Here is a 17,931-nt window from a genome sequence, read left to right on the forward strand (position 1 = left end):
CTTTTAAAGTTTGCCCACAAAAACACCCCTTGGCAATAGACTAAAGAATGGAGCCTCAAAGTAAACTGAGGGCTCATCCACACTTACCTGCCTCCACCCCGTGCTTTCTAGGCACAGGTCTGTGATTTCCCAGTCCTCATCCGAGCACTCCCCCCCCCCCCACTGCTTTCTGCAAGAAAACCTGCTCTTTAATCCTGAATCAGAACAATGGCAATGGAGCTCACCCTGGCTTGCAGTTTTGAACTGCACACCTTGGGATCGGCAAGCTGAAGAGGCTCAGTGGTTTAGACCACAGAGCCACCCGCGTTCCCAATGTGCATCTTCATACACATTGCTTGTTTGGGGAAGTGCATCAGAAAATGTAGAGAAGTGCAAATATTGAAGGACACCTGTGTTTCAGCTTGTAAAGAGACCCCTGAACATTAGGTCCAGTCATGGCCGACTCTGGGGTTGCGGCGCTCATCTCACTTTATTGGCCGAGGGAGCTGGCGTACATCTTCTGGGTAATGTGGCCAGCATGACTAAGCCACTTCTGACGAACCAGAGCAGCGCAAGGAAACACCGTTTACCTTCCCGCCGGAGCGGTACCTATTTATCTACTTGCACTTTGATGTGCTTTCAAACTGCTAGGTTGGCAGGAGCAGGGACCGAGCAACGGGAGCTCACCCTGTCGTGGGGATTCGAACCACCGACCTTCTGATCGGCAAGTCCTAGGCTCTGTGGTTTAACCCACAGTGCCACCCGCGTCCCTGTGCTATTGTTTAGGCAAAAGCAAATTAGGCAGGTTTGCCTTTAAATGTGCACTGTATTGAATTCATCCCCCATCACTATGCCACACCCATTATTCTGAACCTTGACTCCTGCCTGTCTCTGGTCTGTGTTTCCAGACCCTAAAGTTGCCCAAATATATCTCCTTCCCTCTAGCCCATCAAGGCCACCCACATCTCAGCTTGCCCTTCCAAACCTTCCCCAGATGCAGAAAATACGAAAGGCGCAGGACTGGTGAATTTCCAGGGAAATATCTTGGGAGCACAAGATAAACCCTGGGATTCCCTCCAGCATCCTGGAAATGCTTGATCAAGTGCCAGGAAGCTTGGGGCAAGCCAGGCCTCGTACCTGGGACCCCTTGGAGGGCAGAAAGTGGGCACAGTGCAAGATAGCAGGAGAAACCAGCCTGGGCAGATTTAGAACACATTCCCCCCCTCCCCCGTCATTGAAGAGGAGCTGCAGTGGGGAGAGGGAGGGAGAAGGTGGTGGCTGGTTTATTTTTCTTTGACTAGCACACAGCACTCTTCAGTGCTTTCCACCATCCTCTTAAATAAGTAAAAGGTCATTTCTAATGCACCACTGACCATCCCATCGATTTGAATGAGCACTGAATCCCCAGCTCCCACTGGCATGTGGAACAAAGAGGATTTGTGCGTCTGATGGCCTGACCCTGTGCGTGTTTGCTCAGAGGCAAGTCCCATTGCATTCAGTGGATTTACTTCCACGTAAGTACGCACGGAGGTGCAGCATGGATGTGTGTGTGCATGTGTGTGTGTGTGCATGTTAGGGGGAGAGAGACAGATCATGTTACATAAACCAACTAGCCTTGGAAATGAAAAAAATAAAAAAGGTGAGTTTCATGGTCAATATGCCCTTCATGCTCCTCTCATCATGCCGCCACCCCCCACCCCAAAAAAGATAACCAATTTGAAAGAAACAGAATTACAAGATGGATCAGTGAGCTGCATATACCACTTTCTTATTCAGAAGCATTGCCATTTCCTGGTCATCATTGTTTTTGCAAGGGAAAGCGTTCCTCCAGAAGCAATACTCAAAGAATCGTAGTTGGTGGAAGGCTTGTAGGCCACCAAGTCAAACTCCCTGCTTAAGGAAGGAGTCCTGGACTAGAGTAGCCTCCCCAACTGATGGCAGCCCAACTTTTGCTTGGAGACCTCCAGTGAAGGGAAGCCCAGCACCCACAGGTCAAAGTGCTCCATCCAGGAGTTTCCTCAAATGTTCAACTAAAATTTGCCCTCCTGTGAATTAGCTCCATTAGCTCCAGTCCTTCCCCTTAGAGGAACAGAGAATCCCACATAGGGATGGCTGCTCAGCTAGGAGGCAGAGGCAGATTTTACTCCAACCGTACTGGAGAAAGTTGGAGGACGCAGGATTAGGATGGACTTGGCTTGTCTGACTGCTGCTTGTAACAGCAGAGGAACAGACATTGGCTCCCAGTACATTTCCGAGCACAATTCAAAGTGTCAGTGCTGACCTTTAAAGCCCTAAATGGCCTCCGTCCAGTATACCTGAAGTAGCGTCTCCACCCCCATCGTTCAGCCCAGACACTGAGGTCCAGCTCCGAGGGCCTTCTGGCAGTTCCCTCACTGCGAGAAGCCAAGTTACAGGGAACCAGGCAGAGGGCCTTCTCGGTAGTGGCGCCCGCCCTATGGAATGCCCTCCCACCAGATGTCAAAGAGAACAACAACAACTTTTAGAAGACATCTGAAGGCAGCCCTGTTTAGGGAAGCTTTTAATGTTTGATGCATTACTGTATTTTAATATTTTGTTGGAAGCCACCCAGAGTGGCTGGGGAAGCCCAGCCAGATGGGCGGGGTATAAATAATAATAATAATAATAATAATAATAATAATAATAATAATAATTTCTTCTTTATGCATTATATGTTCACAGCTGCCTCTCCTATCACCTTAGGCAATTGGAATAGATGTGCTTTTATTTTATTTTATTTTATTTATTATCTGAATATAGAACTTTGCATTTGGGCACCCTCATAAGGGAGAATAAGTGCACGAACTTGGCAGGAGCACTTTAGGTCCAATCTACATGCCTCTCCTCCGGGCCATCTTTACCCAGGGGTGCAAGGGGTGTGGGCACCCAGGTGCTGAATTCTGGGGGGTGCCAGGTGCCTGCCACTGTAGCCACCTAAGCTCTTAACTATCTACCTGTTAGGAAATAATAAGCACTTTTGATCAAGCTAGAAAAACGAAATACATATATACCTAGGCAGTGGCGTAGCGTGGGTTGTCAGCACCCGGGGCAAGGCAAGTAATTTGCGCCCCCTAACCCGTGGATTTTAGCACCCGAGTGCGAGCGAGCGCCCCCCCCCCCCCATGTTGCACCCGGTGCGGCCGGCACCCTTGGCACCCCCCACGCTACGCCACTGTTCCAACGTTCAGCTTCACTGGATGCCCACGAGTTATATTGTACAGAGAGAGGGATAAAAACTTTCCTCTCTGTCCACTCTCTCCTTGCCATGCCTTAGTTTTGCAGGCTTCTCTCCTGTCGCCTCTTGCTTGCCTTTTGTCTAAACTAAAAACAAACCCAATGCTGCCACCTTTCCTCAGGGCACCGGCTCCATCCCCTTGCTTAGATTCCCTCTACCAAAGCTGAAAGCAGCCTGAAGTTCCTCCTGATCGTGAATGGGAAACAGCTGGCGAAGGCGGCGGCCTGCCAGGGAAGGGATCTCTTCCTAACCTGCTCCACGGAGCCCGTTCCTTGCAAGCGCTCCGTGTCCCTCGGATGGCGAGCGCCTTTGGAAACGCGGAGCAGGCGCTTGCCGGCGAGCAGCCCCCCCGCCCCTTCCCAAGCTAATCCTTTTAAAACCGAAAGCCCCTTAACCCGCTGGCGAGAGGCTTAGCCGGGCCTCGCCCGCCCACCAGCTTCCTCTCGGAGGTTTTTGGGGAGCGCAGGGTGCTGCGAGGCCCGGCGGCGCGTCGGGGTGCGGAGGCTGCCCGTGCCGGCCAGGCGTCGGTGGCGGCGTCGGCGCTGCTGCAGCGGCTGCTCCTCCTGCGAGCAGTGAGTGGAGCGCAGCCGCAGCGGCGGCGGGGGGCGCGTGCGCTAGGGCGCAAGGCTGGCGGTGGCTGCGGGGAGCCCGGCGGAGGAAGGAACTTGTCCCTTCCCTCTGGACTCGCGCCCCCCCAGATGTTGCGCCCGGTGCGGCCGGCACCCTTGGCACCCCCCACGCTACGCCACTGTACCTAGGCATTAACGAAATGTATATCTACTGTTTCACTAAAGGACTTTCGACTTTGTGCGCTCATTTACCAAAGACGAGGTGCACCAGCGGCGGCACTTGTCATTCACAACGGCAGTGCTTGTCAGATGAGTCAATGATGGCGCTTGTCATTCTCAACAGCGCCGTGCACACAAAATTAACTCTTACATCAAAATATTGTTACGTATTGTATTGAGCTGCTATGGGGCAGCAGGGGCAGCGGCACCTTTGACACAACTGATGTTTCTCTTGAGTAGGTGCCTAAACAATACTTATAAGTTTAAGTGTGGTGGTTGGGTACACTTAAGTATAAGTATATTGTAAATAAATGAGCAAATAAAAAAGTTTGTTTCTTTTCCCTCCCTTCTTTCGTAAACAAGAGATAAGGCGTAAGCGTGGTGTCTGACATAAGCATAATAAAAGTTAATTTGGGGGCTAAACTAAATTTGGGGGTGCTGGGCAGATCTTTGCACCCCAGCGGAACATATGCTAAAGACAGCGCTGCTCACCGCCCTCCAGATAAATAGAAGCAGCATTGGGTAAGATGCAAAGCTTTGGCTCTTCAAAGTCTTCCATTCCCAGCAAGCCAAAAGCTCTTTCATTGCAACTTGCGATTTCCTTATGCATCTCGCCATTGGGGGAAAGAAAGCACCCAAACACCCTAAAGAATAACTACCCCGGTGGGTCACTTATGATCTAGAACAGGGGTCGGCAACCTAAGGCCCGTGGGCCGGATATGGCCCAATCGCCTTCTCAATCTAGCCCGCGGATGGTCCGGGAATCAGTGTGTTTTTACTTGAGTAGAATGTGTCCTTTTATTTAAAATGCATCTCTGGGTTATTTGTGGGGCATAGGAATTCGTTCATTTCCCCCAAAAAAATATAGTCCGGCCCACCACATGGTCTGAGGGATGGTGGACCGGCCCACGGCTGAAAAAGGTTGCTGACCCCTGATCTAGAATCAGCTGACACAATCTCTTTTAGATGCACAAGGCTGCCTCCTGCCTGGTTGCTGGGTGGGGAGGGAGCGAAGAGCACGACAGACTGATTGAGACATCTCATCGATATTCCCAGTCCGTTAGTGTTCTGTTCTCCAGCTGGCCTTGCATCCCCCCCCCTTTTCTCCTGCCTCTGATGTGCCCCCAGGTTCCCAAGCAATAATACAAGCTATGAAGAACAAGGCCAAGCTTTTCCTCCATTCCCCCACCCAGTGACTCTGTAGCTTACAGGGGATTGTGGCCTTGCCCAGCCAGCTTCTCTGGGAAGCCAGCAGGAAAACCTCAACTTCTTCTGATCTGGGGAGCAAAAGGAACGTCTTGAATCCTACATTAGGTGACTCTGCTACAAACAATTTGCTCTATGAGTGTCCATTATCTGGTGGGGCTGAGCGTATAAAAGTGTCAAAGGGCTGTAGCTCAGTGGAAGAGCACATGCTTTGCATGCGGAAGGTTGCCGGTTCAGTCTCAGAGAGCATCTCCTGGCAGAGCTGGGAATGTTACCTTTCTGAAGCCTTGGAGACCTGCTGTCAGTCAGTGTAGACAATATTGAGCTAGGTAAACCGAAATGGCCTCAGACAGTATTAGGCAGATTCCTATGCCACTATGTTCTTCCAACAGATCAATAGATGACCAACACAGGTTTATATTTTTAATCACACAACCCCACCAATATCTATGCTGCCTTCAGGAGTTAAATGAGCATGGAGCATGCAATCAAAATTCTGACTGTAGGGTGATACCAAAAGCCTCCAGGAAATTCATGTGCACACATGTAAGGTGTGGGACCCCTGACCATTAGGTCCAGTCATGACCGACTCTGGGGTTGCGGTACTCATCTTGCTTTATTGGCCGAGGGAGCCAGCATATAGCTTCCAGGTCATGTGGCCAGCATGACTAAGCCGCTTTTGGTGAACCAGAGCAGTGCACGGAAATGCCGTTGACCTTCCCGCCAGAGCGGTACCTATTTATCTACTTGCACTTTTGATGTGCTTTTGAACTGCTAGGTTGGCAGGAGCAGGGACCGAGCAACGGGAGCTCACCCCATCGCGGGGATTCAAACCACCGACCTTCTGATCGGCAAGTCCTAGGCTCTGTGGTTTAACCCACAGCGCCACCCATGTCCCCTAGTTGCGCCTATTTTAGCTTTTTTATTTGGGGAGCAATGTGGCCTCCAGACCTCTCTGTCTGGCCCTTAGGACTTTCCCAAGCGACATCCTTCAGCAGCTCTACTTTGCTTTCTCCTTGAGTGTATTTGCCTGGCTGGAATGTACTGTCAAATTCTGATCATGATTCTTGCTTGCCTGGTTGGCGGATGAAAAGATGGGAGCCTAGGGTATACAAGGGCAAATTTTACAGGAATTGCTCGGTCCAAGCGTGATGCTTATAGCTTGACAAGGAAGCACGGATGAGATGACTTTTGTCCAGTGTTCCTGCTGCCACCATTGTTCTTCCTTGCCATTCTTCTGTCTCCCTTCCTTCCTGATGAGGCCGTCGGACTTGCCTCGCTGCCAGAAAAGGGACCTGACACAAAGCACAGCTAATAACAAGGCTTTATGGAACTGTCATCGCTCTGGCGCCTGCCGTTCATTCATCTGATGGTAGCTGTCATCCACAACCCTGTCCTGCTGCTAAACCTCCTCAAGTGGTTACCTTGAAGCATGTTTCATAAAAGGCACCATTGGAACTGCAAGATGAAAACAAGAGCTCTGGGCTAGGCAGGTGGCTTCCTGGGTGGGCTGAAGTTCATGGGAGCTACCAGGTCTGCTTTGGGATGGAGTGGATGGTTGTGGTGTCAAGTTCCGGAGCCCAGTCTTACTTCTAGCAACCAGCAGGAGGCCCTGGCAAACTTCCCAGCTCCAGAGGGATAGCGGCAATGAAAGTTGCAAGCTCCAGCAGTAGCTCTTTCGCACACCAACAGCACTCTTGCCTGAGTGGCTGCTTATGCATCGCTAAGAGAGAGCACGCTAAATTGCATAAATGTATATATGATTGCCAACATGCCTATGCATCTGAGCCTATCTTATATTTGTAATTAATTTATATGTTGCACTTTATTGATAGTTCATTTTATGATGACTTTCTTGTGTTATAATCTTCATATAATCAAACAACTGGGTGATTGTTACATTCTGAAATGGTTCAGCATTTGACTGCTATCCTAACAATGTATTGATTTGCATTTTTGTTCTTCTGCTGCCGGACTCTTTGAGCAGATTTGTACAGAAAGGTGGCGTGCAAATTTATTTAATAGAAAGAAAGACATAAAATTTGCAAGTGCTAATTTATATGCATTTAGGGAATGTTGCTCTAATTCACTGAGTCATAGAATTGTAGAGTTGGAGCGGACCCTGAGGATCATTTATTCCAAACCCCCGCAATGAAGGAATATGCAGCTGTCCCATATGGGGATCAAACCTGCAACCTTGGTGTTATCAGCACCATGCTCTCACCAACTGACCTATTGAAACAGAAATACAATAAATTGTGGGGAAGAACGTGACCTGAAGACCTGTGTGCCTGCTGAGTCTGCTGTCCAGGTGCTGATAATTAAACTTCAATTCCCCCCACCCAATCACCTCTCTCTTCTTTGGGTTCTCTGTCTTTAAAGTGGAGTTCGACCAGGCAGCCCTTTGAGTATTAGTAGTCGCCTTCCAACACCCTACAACAGGCTTCCTCAAACTTGGCCCTCCAGATGTTTTTGGACTACAACTCCCATGATCCCTACCTAGCAGGACCAGTGGTCAGGGATGATGGGAACTGTAGTCTCAAAACATCTGGAGGGCTGAGTTTGAGGAAGCCTGCCCTACAAAAACCAGGTAGCTCCAAATCCAATATACCAGGCCTCAGTTGAGGGTTGTCTGAGAGGGAGGGCAGGGGATTTGGATGAAGGCAACTCCATCCGCAGTGACTTCCCTCCCCTGAAGAACAGGGCTCTGAGATGCTGGCACAGAGGGTTTGCTAGGGATGGGAGCCACATCCTCAGAAGGCTTAGGCAGCTTTCGGTTAGTGGCCAGGATTTCCTGGGGGCCCCACAAAATGGCCGCTGGTATTTTATTTTCCCAGAATGCCCCAGTCTTTGTGTTAATCTAGGGTCGTGTTTCCCAGCATGGGGCCCATGCCCCACAGGGGGACAGTTTAATTTTAAGGGGGCAATTTGAGAACGAGTTATTAACAGCAAATGACCTTTTAGGCTTCCTCCACATGAATAGGAGTTCACTTTTTGAATAATAAGAATTATATGTCATGGGTGGTGGCATCATGATTTTAGAGATGCTTAGGTGGGGCATGGCAAAAGAAAGGGGGGGGAAAGGTTGGGAACCACTGATCTAGGGCATCCTTTGTGGAATGGTGGTGGCAGATGATGCACATTCCAGAAGAAATGACAGTCTCTCTCCAACTGTCTGAAAATTTAAGTAAAGAAGGGGCTCAAAACAGTGGTACACCTCACTGGTGCCCTGCAAAAGAAAAGCCTGGGTGGCCTTGCCTGCCTCTGGATGCAACCATTAAAAAGAAAAGAAAAAAAATCAAAAAGGTTAATAAATGGTTAAGTGGTTTATTGAATTGTTTATCAATAATTTATAGATCCCCATAAAGTCCACCAACTCTTTATTACCCTCCTTTTTTATAACCATCCATAACTATAATTCCTTTGACTCTTAGCCAGGTTGCTTTTCTTTCCCTCTCTGTATCAGGTATTAATGATCTGGAAAGTTCAAAAACTGCTCCACACACTCATTAACCCTTTAATACTTGCCTAATCTCTCTCTCTCTCTCTCTCTCTCTCTCTCTCTCTCTCTCTCTCTCTCTGTGTGTGTGTGTGTGTGTGTGTATTTTAAAGTCATTTTGACAGTGTTACCGTTTATTTGGAGTTTTTCTACCAGTTCAACCCTACAGGAGATTTCACAGTTTAGGGAAATTAAGACAGGCAGAGGCAGGCAGGAATCTCCTGTGGGTGAGCCAACTCACAAAATTAAACCTTGCCAGTGTTTTTTGGAAAGGGAGTGAATTGCAAATAGGCGAAAGGAGTCATCAAAATATACGGGGACGTATCCCGCTCGGGATTTGTTTTTATTTCTCCGCTGCAGTTGCAGAGCTGAGCTCTATTTACTACATCATTCTTCTGTACCTTTTGATTATCGTTAAAGGAAATCCTTTATAGATTTTTGGGGTTCCAGGCATGGTGTGAGATGGCTCCATCTCTTTCAAAACTCTGCAATAAAACCAGTTTCATGCACATCCCTTGACCAGCAATCACCCAGAGAGACCCTTTGAGATGTGGGGTGGAATGACGACCATAACTCCCATCCCCTCAAATTGAGGGGAGAAGGTGTCATGTAGGGGTAAAGTGGAAGGGGTTACCCCAAAGCCTATCATTTACTTATTATAATGGTCACTACTTCTCAATGGACCATACATCTCACAATTTTTAAAAAACCTTTTGGCATTATGACATCACAGTGAGGAAGCCAAAGGTGCAGCAAAAAAAGAAACAAACCCTGAAGTACATTTTTAAAAGGCATATTTCAGGGGGGCTGCGGGGCTTTATCTTGCCACATCACAGAAATGCAGGATGCGCGCCACGCCCCCTGGGATGAGCGCCCTGAGATGAGTGCCGCTCCGGGTACCAGAGCAGGTTGCTTCACCTCTGGGTGCAGGATCAGTCAGCTGCTTGTTGCCGATGTGCCCATCTGAGGAACAAGGACCTCCCTAGAGTAAATGGATACTTGTGAGGAAGTTGCTCCTCAGGGGTAGACCAGGCTCTCGGGCAATCTGCAGCTGGACTCTGAAAGCTAAGGCTTTAAAATGATGGGGAAATGTATTTGCACCAGCTCCTTCCCAGCTCCAGCTCTATCTCTCTAGCCCAGAGGTCAGCAAACTTTTTCAGCAGGGGGCCAGTCCACTGTCCCTCAGACCTTGTGGGGGGCCAGACTATATTTTGAAGAGAGAAAAAAATGAACGAATTCCTATGCCCCACAAATAACCCAGAGATGCAGTTTAAATAAAACCACACATTCTACTCATGTAAAAACATGCTGATTCCCGGACCGTCTGCGGGCTGGATTGAGAAGGCGATTGGGCCGGATCCGGCCCCTGGGCCTTAGGTTGCCTACCCCTGCACCAGCTGGTCACTGAACTCTTACCCCAGTGCCAGACCACCCAAGAACAGAGTGAAGCAGTCGACCATGGTACTTTCTCAAAACTTTCAATTGGCCCAATTGGCCAACTTTCATTGGCCCAGACAATGTGACCATCCTTGCATCAAGCCCTAACCAGCCTGGCTCTGGGTTAAGCTCCAATATCTGAAATAGCCCAGTTGGCAGAGCAGGAGACTCCTAATCTCAGCATCATGGGTTTGAGCCCCACATTGGGCAAAAGATTCCTGAATTTCAGGGGCTGGGATTAAATGACTGTCAGGGTCCCTCCCAACCCCAAAGTTGTACGATTCTATGACTTTGCCCACTTGCTAAACCCCACTCATGTACCCCACCTTCCAGAGGTGGGGGGCTGCTATGTTGTGGTTGCCCCCTGACACCACAAAGGCCACCTGGCTCCTCCTTCGCTGTCTTCCAATTGCCAGCCAAAAGCTGTATTACTCCTGAGTGCGTTCGATGAAATTTAATTTCAGAGCATCTTAGCTCAGTTTTTTGGGTTGTTATTTAAAAAAACTGGTTATTCTGCTGCTGCTTCTGTTAGTGGCTTTTTGTTTGTTTTGTTTTAATTCATTTTAGCTTATTAATTGCAACAGTTAATTGTAGATTTATTTCATTTAATTTTGGAAGCCGCCTCAGGGGTTTCAGGCAGAAAGAGGGTAATGCTTTATTGAATAAACCGTTAAGTCAATGTAAAACAGCAAACACCTATTTTGCTGGCAGTCTAATCTGTTTACGCTTTCTTGCGATCTAATAAATGAATCCTCTTTGAATTTGATTTCAGTGAAATTGAGAAACTGTCGGGAAGCTGGCACTTGTCCCCCTCCCGCAGTCCCCCCATGCTTTCAAATTATTTGGCTAGAACCTTAAGAACCAATGGTTTCCTGTCTTCCTACTGAGCAATTGCATCCAATGTCTTCCTGGAGCAAAAAGGTGAAAGGAAGCTGGAAATTCGGGACAAGAGGCTGGCATAGACCTGTGGAATGCAGAGGGCAAGTCCCAGATGCCTCTTTCTTGCCTGCTTACTGCCCTGGGGCAAAATCCAGCCAGGGCTGTTCCTGAGGCCACTAGTGTAGGGTGGGGGCTGTCAGGGGGCTGTTGCCCCGAGCGCACAATGGGGAGGGGGGCGTGAACCAGGCCCCCCTGAGATTCCCCCGCCCAGTGCACAAGAGAGCGCCCATCAGTGGCAAGGGCTGAGTGATGTGCAGAGGGTCTCTTTGCCTTCCGCTCAACCAGCCTTCATCCCCAACGAGTGGCCAGGGAGAGAGTTGAGTCAGCGGCAGTGTTGCCACCCTTCTCCTTGGCTGGGCGACACCGAGCAAGGATGCTCCCAGGCCAGGTGCAGCGGGCTCCCTCTGTGCCCCACGTCCCACCCCCTTCGAGGGCATGCCCCAGGCGCCCACCCTAGGTGGCGGGAGCATACACTCGTCCACTGGCTGAGGCTTCTGCCTGGGACCCTCTGAAATGAAAGCCAGCCCCACCACAGTGGCCTGCCATTGCCACCAGGTGCCCCAGCCTTGCCCACTCTACCCTGCCTCGCAAAGCCTTGGAAGCAGCTGCAAGGAGAGGCCTGTGCTGTGCCCCCTTCCTGCTTCACTGTCACCGTGGAGAGGCAGCCCGCCTGGCTGAAGACAGACGGTTGTCTCTCCACTGTAATTTCGCTGGGCCAAACTGCAGGATGGCAGCAGCTGCAGGAGAGAAAGCAAACAACACTCAGTGCTATAATTACATATGTTAAATATATACATATCTGTATCTCTCTCTGTGTGTATCCGTGTATATATATATCTCCAAGTAGTCTTTCTTCCTCTAGGTGTTACAGATGTACCTGTCACAGGACTATTTTCTTTGCTTCCTCGCTGTGGATGTGTCGCCTTGGTAATGCAGTTTCCACTCTGCTGGAAAGGGGCAGAAAAGGGCACGCAGAATGATTCGGGGGCTGGTGGAGCAGCTCAAGGAGAAGCTACAATCTTTGGGGCTTTTTAGCTTAGTAAAAAAGGGCACGGAGAACATAACGGAGGTGTCTAAGATGATACATATGATGGAGAGGATGAATAAGGAGAATTCTGCCTCTCTCACAACACTAGAACCCAGAAGCATAGGTGCATGTTGGACGATTCAGACCAAAGGAACACGTAGATGCTGGTGTCTTTCGATTTCTTCCGGTGTTCGTTTAAATTACCGTATATGTTGCCTTTATGGATAATTTTACCTCTTGTGAATCACTTCGGGGGTTTTCTACAATCAAGAGCACATACATTTTGTAATATACAATAAAAATAAAGGCAGGACTTCATCACACAGCTCATAGTTAAACTATGGCATTTCTTCCCACAAGTAGGGATACCTCTTAGTATAATTAGTCATACTCCCAAAGTCCAAATATGCAGGCAGCTGTGTCAATTTAACACATATACAGTATAAAAGCAGCAGTGCATAGCATAATATCAAACTTATCAGGATTGCCCTGTGTAGTTTCCTGAGCTCAGTGGTGCTTCGATCTGATTGCATAGTTTTGCTTAGTTTGTAGATTTGACTTGTAAACCACATTGGGCTTTAACAAAACAACTCCAGCCGACTGAAATACAACCTTTAGCTTTTCACTAGAAATGCATGCACAATCTTGCAATGAAGTGTTATCATGTAAACTGTCGGTGTGAAGGAACCCCAACAAAGAAAAGGAAAGACGTGTCCAGCCTCTGTGTGATGGGTGTATTCTCTGACTTAAAAAATTGGTGACCTCTGACATTAGTATCTGGGCTGGCATGGACATGGCAGGGCACACCAAGGCTTGTGGCACTGCTTGACGCAGATTCCTTTTGTTCTTCTTATTTTTCAAAGCAGTTTTTGGTCAGGGAACAGCCAGCCAGGCATGTGCATGCCCATACTCTTCCCATTTTATTATTTTTACTTTTAAAACCAATCACTCTTTCCTACAATAATAAAATGGCGCTTGGTCCCAAGGAAATGCATTTAGCACCAGGGTGGCAGAGCAAACCCCGTTTTATTCCTGTAGTCATGGTGGCACTATGATCTAAGTGAGTTTTAAATGCAAAACTGCATGTGGAATTTTTTAATTCAAAAAGTCAGGCTTGGAAACTCTTTTTGATAACCTAAACAAAAACACAGCTAGTGACCCCTCAAAATTCACACTTCTCTGAATTTTGCTGCGCAGTTCTCCAACAGAAAGAAAGGGAAGGGGAAAATGAGGATGTTAGCAGAATGTGTGCATAAAAATGAATGTATTCATTAAAATAGCACACAAAAAAGCATTATTTGGGGCGAAAGTTCTTGCAAAGATGTATATTGGGCTCTGATCAGCCGTGTGGTGCAGTGGTTAGAGTGTAAGACTAGGACCTGTGAGATCAGGGTTCAAATCCCTTCACAGCCATGAAACTTGATTGGGTGACTTTGGGCCAGCAATGTATCTCACAGGGCTGTTGCAAGGATTAAATGTAGGGGGTAGAAACTACATACACTACCTCGAGTTCCTTGGAGGAATGGCGCAATATACTAAACGTAATAATACAGTGGTACCTCGGGTTACATACGCTTCAGGTTACATACGCTTCAGGTTACAGACTCCGCTGACTCAGAAATAGTACCTCGGGTTAAGAACTTTGCTTCAGGATGAGAACAGAAATCGTGCTCCGGCGGTGCGGCAGCAGCAGGAGGCCCCATTAGCTAAAGTGGTGCTTCAGGTTAAGAACAGTTTCAGGTTAAGAACGGACCTCCGGAACGAATTAAGTACTTAACCCGAGGTACCACTGTAAATACACATCATTTACTTTGACTTTTAAAATGCAAATTGAAGTAAGAACATGTCAAGCTTAGTTTAAGACCGAAAATCTGAGAAACGGAGAGAAATACCTAAATTATTAGTCAGTCCGTATCCTCAACTAGCTCCAACACAATCCTGGAAGGTGGAGAAAAAAGCTCTCTCATCTCCATCTCTTTTGGGCTGAGCCTTGGATACGTGACCAACTGGCACCTGCACTGTTTGTTTCCATAATTTGGTACCAATGTCCTAAGAGTCTGTGGAGAGACATGGTGAACTCACCCCATCCTGGCTGTGCTGCTGGATGTGTGTGGAAAGTGGGGGGGGGGGGAGAGAGAGCGGGGTTGGCGACTGCAGAACAGATCAGGCCTGGCCACGTTTTGTGGCTCTCCGATACTGCAGACTTTGTATTATCCTTCAGGTGGTAAATTGTTTTGGGTTCTTTTGTTTCCGTCGTTCAAGCAAGCTGTGAATCTGACAGAAGGACAGGCAAGCCCCTTGCCAAGAACAATATCTACCAAGCAGTCCATCATTCCTGTTGGGGATCTTTAATCCTGCATTGGAACAGCGCAGCAAATGCCAATCCACTCCACCCAGAGCAGAAACGGCCCAGGAAAGGTTTTAATGACTAATCTGCTGGTGCTGAGACAATATATTTATATACTGATTCATTATTATATAGATATTTTAAAATATTATCCTTCTTCATGCAGTAGCCTCTGGGTGGGTTACAATAAGGTGTGTGGGGTTTTTTGTGACGCCTCCTCGCTAGCAAGGAATACCAGTATCTTTTTTTCTCCTGCCTGTGGCAGCCATTTTGTGCTAGCACCCCAACACTTTTATGCAGGGATGGGTATCGGCACCTCATTGCCCACCCCCCACCCCCAAGCACTGGTGACACTAGAAACAGAAGTAAGAGCCAGCGTGGTGTAGTGGTTAAGAGCGGTGGACTCGTAATCTGGTGAACCATATGAACCTGAAGCATATGTAACCCTAGGTACCACTGTATTATTACATTTAGTATATTGCGCCACTTCTCCAAGGAACTCGAGGTGGTGAACTGGGTTCACGTCTCCACTCCTCCACATGCAGCTGCTGGGTGACCTTGGGCTAGTCACAGTTCTTTGAAGTCTCTCAGATGAACAAGGACCCCTTAGGAGACAAGTGTGCAACCCAGCCAAGACTACCAGTCTCTCAGCCCCACTCACCTCACAGAGTGTTTGTTGTGGGGGAGGAAGGGAAAGGAGAATGTTAGCCGCTTTGAGACTCCTTCGGGTATTGATAAAACGGGATATCAAATCCAAACTCTTCTTCTTCTAACTGGAATAATCACAGCATCCAGTGCCCTTTTTAAATGTGTTGGTGGGGTTACTGGGTTGTTTTAATTTTTATTATGCATTTTGTGTTTTTATATTGTGATTTATTTATTTTTAGTTGTAATTGCCCTGAGACCTGTGAGTATAGGGTACTGTACAAATTTAATAAATAATAACCACTAAACAGCAACCCAGAACATTTGCAAACATCACATGATCAGAACCCACAGCACATATTGCCCCAACTAGTTTTGCAATCATAAATCAGCCCTAAGCTCCCTTCAGCCTGACCCCTCCCTACCAAAGGCCTGGCCAAAGAGGTCACTTTTTAACTGGTGCTTAAAATAACGCCAAAGCATCTGGGGCAGATTGTGCCCAGGTCCTGTCTGTCTCTGCAGCCTCCTCTCCTCGTTTCCCCGGACAAAGAATTCTCCTGTGGTGGCACATATTCTGAAGCCATTATCTTTGTCACACACAGCTCAGCATCTCCCCAAATGGACGGGATCCCTTCCAGGACCGAGTTCAACCCTTGCTAGTCCGACAACACGTCTCTATGCAGGCTGCGGGCTGGGAACAAAAGGGCTGGCTTCATTATTCACAGAGTGACATCAATGTCCTCTCCGCAGCTATTTATAGACTGGCTCCTCCAGGTTGGCAGGTCACCAAGCCATCGCTGTGCATTGGCGAGTGCCAATTGTCTGATCATCTGTCTTTGGAGTCGGTCACGCTGAGGCTACACAAACAAGGGTGTGGCTGCTCACTGGGCCCCATTGCTGCCAGCCTGGTGGTCTTGGCTGGGTCACACACTTGTCTCCTAAGGGGTCCTTGTTCATCTGAGGGCTTTCTTTGCATGAAAAACCCATGCCATGCATAACAACTCTATCACCTCCATTTTCCCATCATGCCTTGAGGCTTCCAGAGGGGCACAGGGATGCAACTGTTAGTTCCAAGTCCATTCTTAAGGGTGGGGAAATGGGGGCACAATTCCTCTGGGGCCCCCACATAGAGTGGGACACAAGGACGTTGACAAGCAGTGCCCTAGAAAAAACTAGCACAAGAAGCACTGAGAAGGAAGGAAATTGTTGACTCTGGCATCACAGTCTGGCTAATACATAAAATCAGAGATGTGTTGCGTAGGAGCAACTGCAGAGGCTGCACACTTTCTAACCTTAAACTTCCCACCAACAACAACCAATCCCAGATATTTAGAGGTTAGTTGTCGGGATGATTTGTAGCTCAGCAGTCCCAGGTTCAATCCCCATCATCTTGAGGTGTGGCTGGGAAAAACTCCAGTCTAAAATCCTGGAGGGCCACTGGCGTTCAGCGCAGTCGAAACTCAGCTAGATGAACCAAGTGTCTGATTTGGTGTAATGTGGCTCCTTATATTCCTTCCTATGCTCCTTTGTGGTCATTCAGCAATGGCAGAAATGAATTGTTGACAATGTCAGACAGACTCTACTTTTCTGATGCTCAGAGACTGTTCATCTTCAGCAGGGCAGCTGGCAACCACTTGTCCTGGCTTATCAGTCACTCAGCAGCTGGAAGTGTTCAATCAACAAAAGATTTGGATATGGCATATTACACACTTACACCTGGGAGGGTAGGTGGGCTTAAGTTAGGTTGTTTAACTTGGCAAGAGGCCATAACAAAAGTCAATATCCTAAAATGCATAACACAACATCAAGGATCAGCAATAATGGCCACTCCCCACATCAAATGGGGGGCGCCTTTTGCGTGGTCGCACGCAGCCCCTGGATCCCAGTGTAGTACAGGCTGGCTTCACCCTCCCCAGGCTGGATACCTGGAGGTCTCCACCTACCTCAGCTAACCGCCCAATCCCACCTGGGGAGGCATTGCCAGGGAATCGGCCAGGTAGGGGGAGGGACCGCCCTGCCCGCACAACAGAAGGTGAATCTTACCTGTGAAGCATCAGTTGGCTCCAGAGCTTCTCCCACCCTGCCCTCCTTCAGTGAAGCCTTCTTTTGCAGGTCAACCTCTTCTCCACAGGTACGCGGGTGCTGCTATGTCATGGTCGCTGTTGAAGGGCCGGAAAGGAATTTTCCTGCATTGGCAGGTTTTGCCTTTCCCGTAGCAAAATGTCACAACTTTGGCGGTTTCAGGCCTTGGGCGGAATCCTTTAGTCTATTTTCCTAAATGGGGGGGGGGTAAGCAGTGACCAACGCCCCCCTTGCGGCGGTGATCCCAGGGTTCCCCGTTAAAGGGGTCTTGAGGGGAGGCATTGGCCATACGCCGAGAGGTTGTCATTGCTCTCCCCTGCGACAGCGGCGAAACGGGGAGTGGGTTCTCTGCTTGAACATATGTTCTCCAGAGTCAGCACAATCCCCACACATTCTGGATAACCCTGATGTCTCCCAGATCCCCAGCTGGGGACCAGGAAGGATAAACACCCAGTGCCTGAGCCAAGGTCTCCCTACATATGAAACTTAATAAAGTTGTGGCCAAATTTAATCCCATAGCACGTTGACATTATTCCGCTCAGGGGTCGCCTGGGGTTGGGGGGACTCCTCCTGTCCATGCAAAAACAAAACACACATCTCACATTTCCAGCATCATCTTACAACCACCACCAACACCAGTTGTCAAACTTACAAACTTAAGCCCTGCACAGTTTGGGATATTGTTTTGTTCATCGCTCCCATTCATTATCAGTCCCCTAATGGACGCAG

At 48.4% G+C, this 17,931-nt stretch overlaps 1 long non-coding RNA gene across 1 annotated transcript; it reads right to left on the reverse strand.

Moving 5' to 3' along the window:
* Positions 1 to 3,926: 3,926 nt before the first annotated feature.
* LOC308574698 lies at positions 3,927 to 17,716 on the reverse strand. The gene is made up of 3 exons (XR_014002549.1): positions 17,164 to 17,716; positions 14,896 to 16,904; positions 3,927 to 3,986 (listed from the first exon to the last, which is right to left on the reverse strand). It is a non-coding gene; the product is annotated as an uncharacterized lncRNA (long non-coding RNA).
* Positions 17,717 to 17,931: the final 215 nt, after the last annotated feature.

The sequence above is a fragment of the Podarcis bocagei genome, assembly GCF_964188305.1.
Source record: "Podarcis bocagei genome assembly, chromosome: 15".
In the NCBI taxonomy this organism is placed as follows: domain Eukaryota; kingdom Metazoa; phylum Chordata; class Lepidosauria; order Squamata; family Lacertidae; genus Podarcis; species Podarcis bocagei.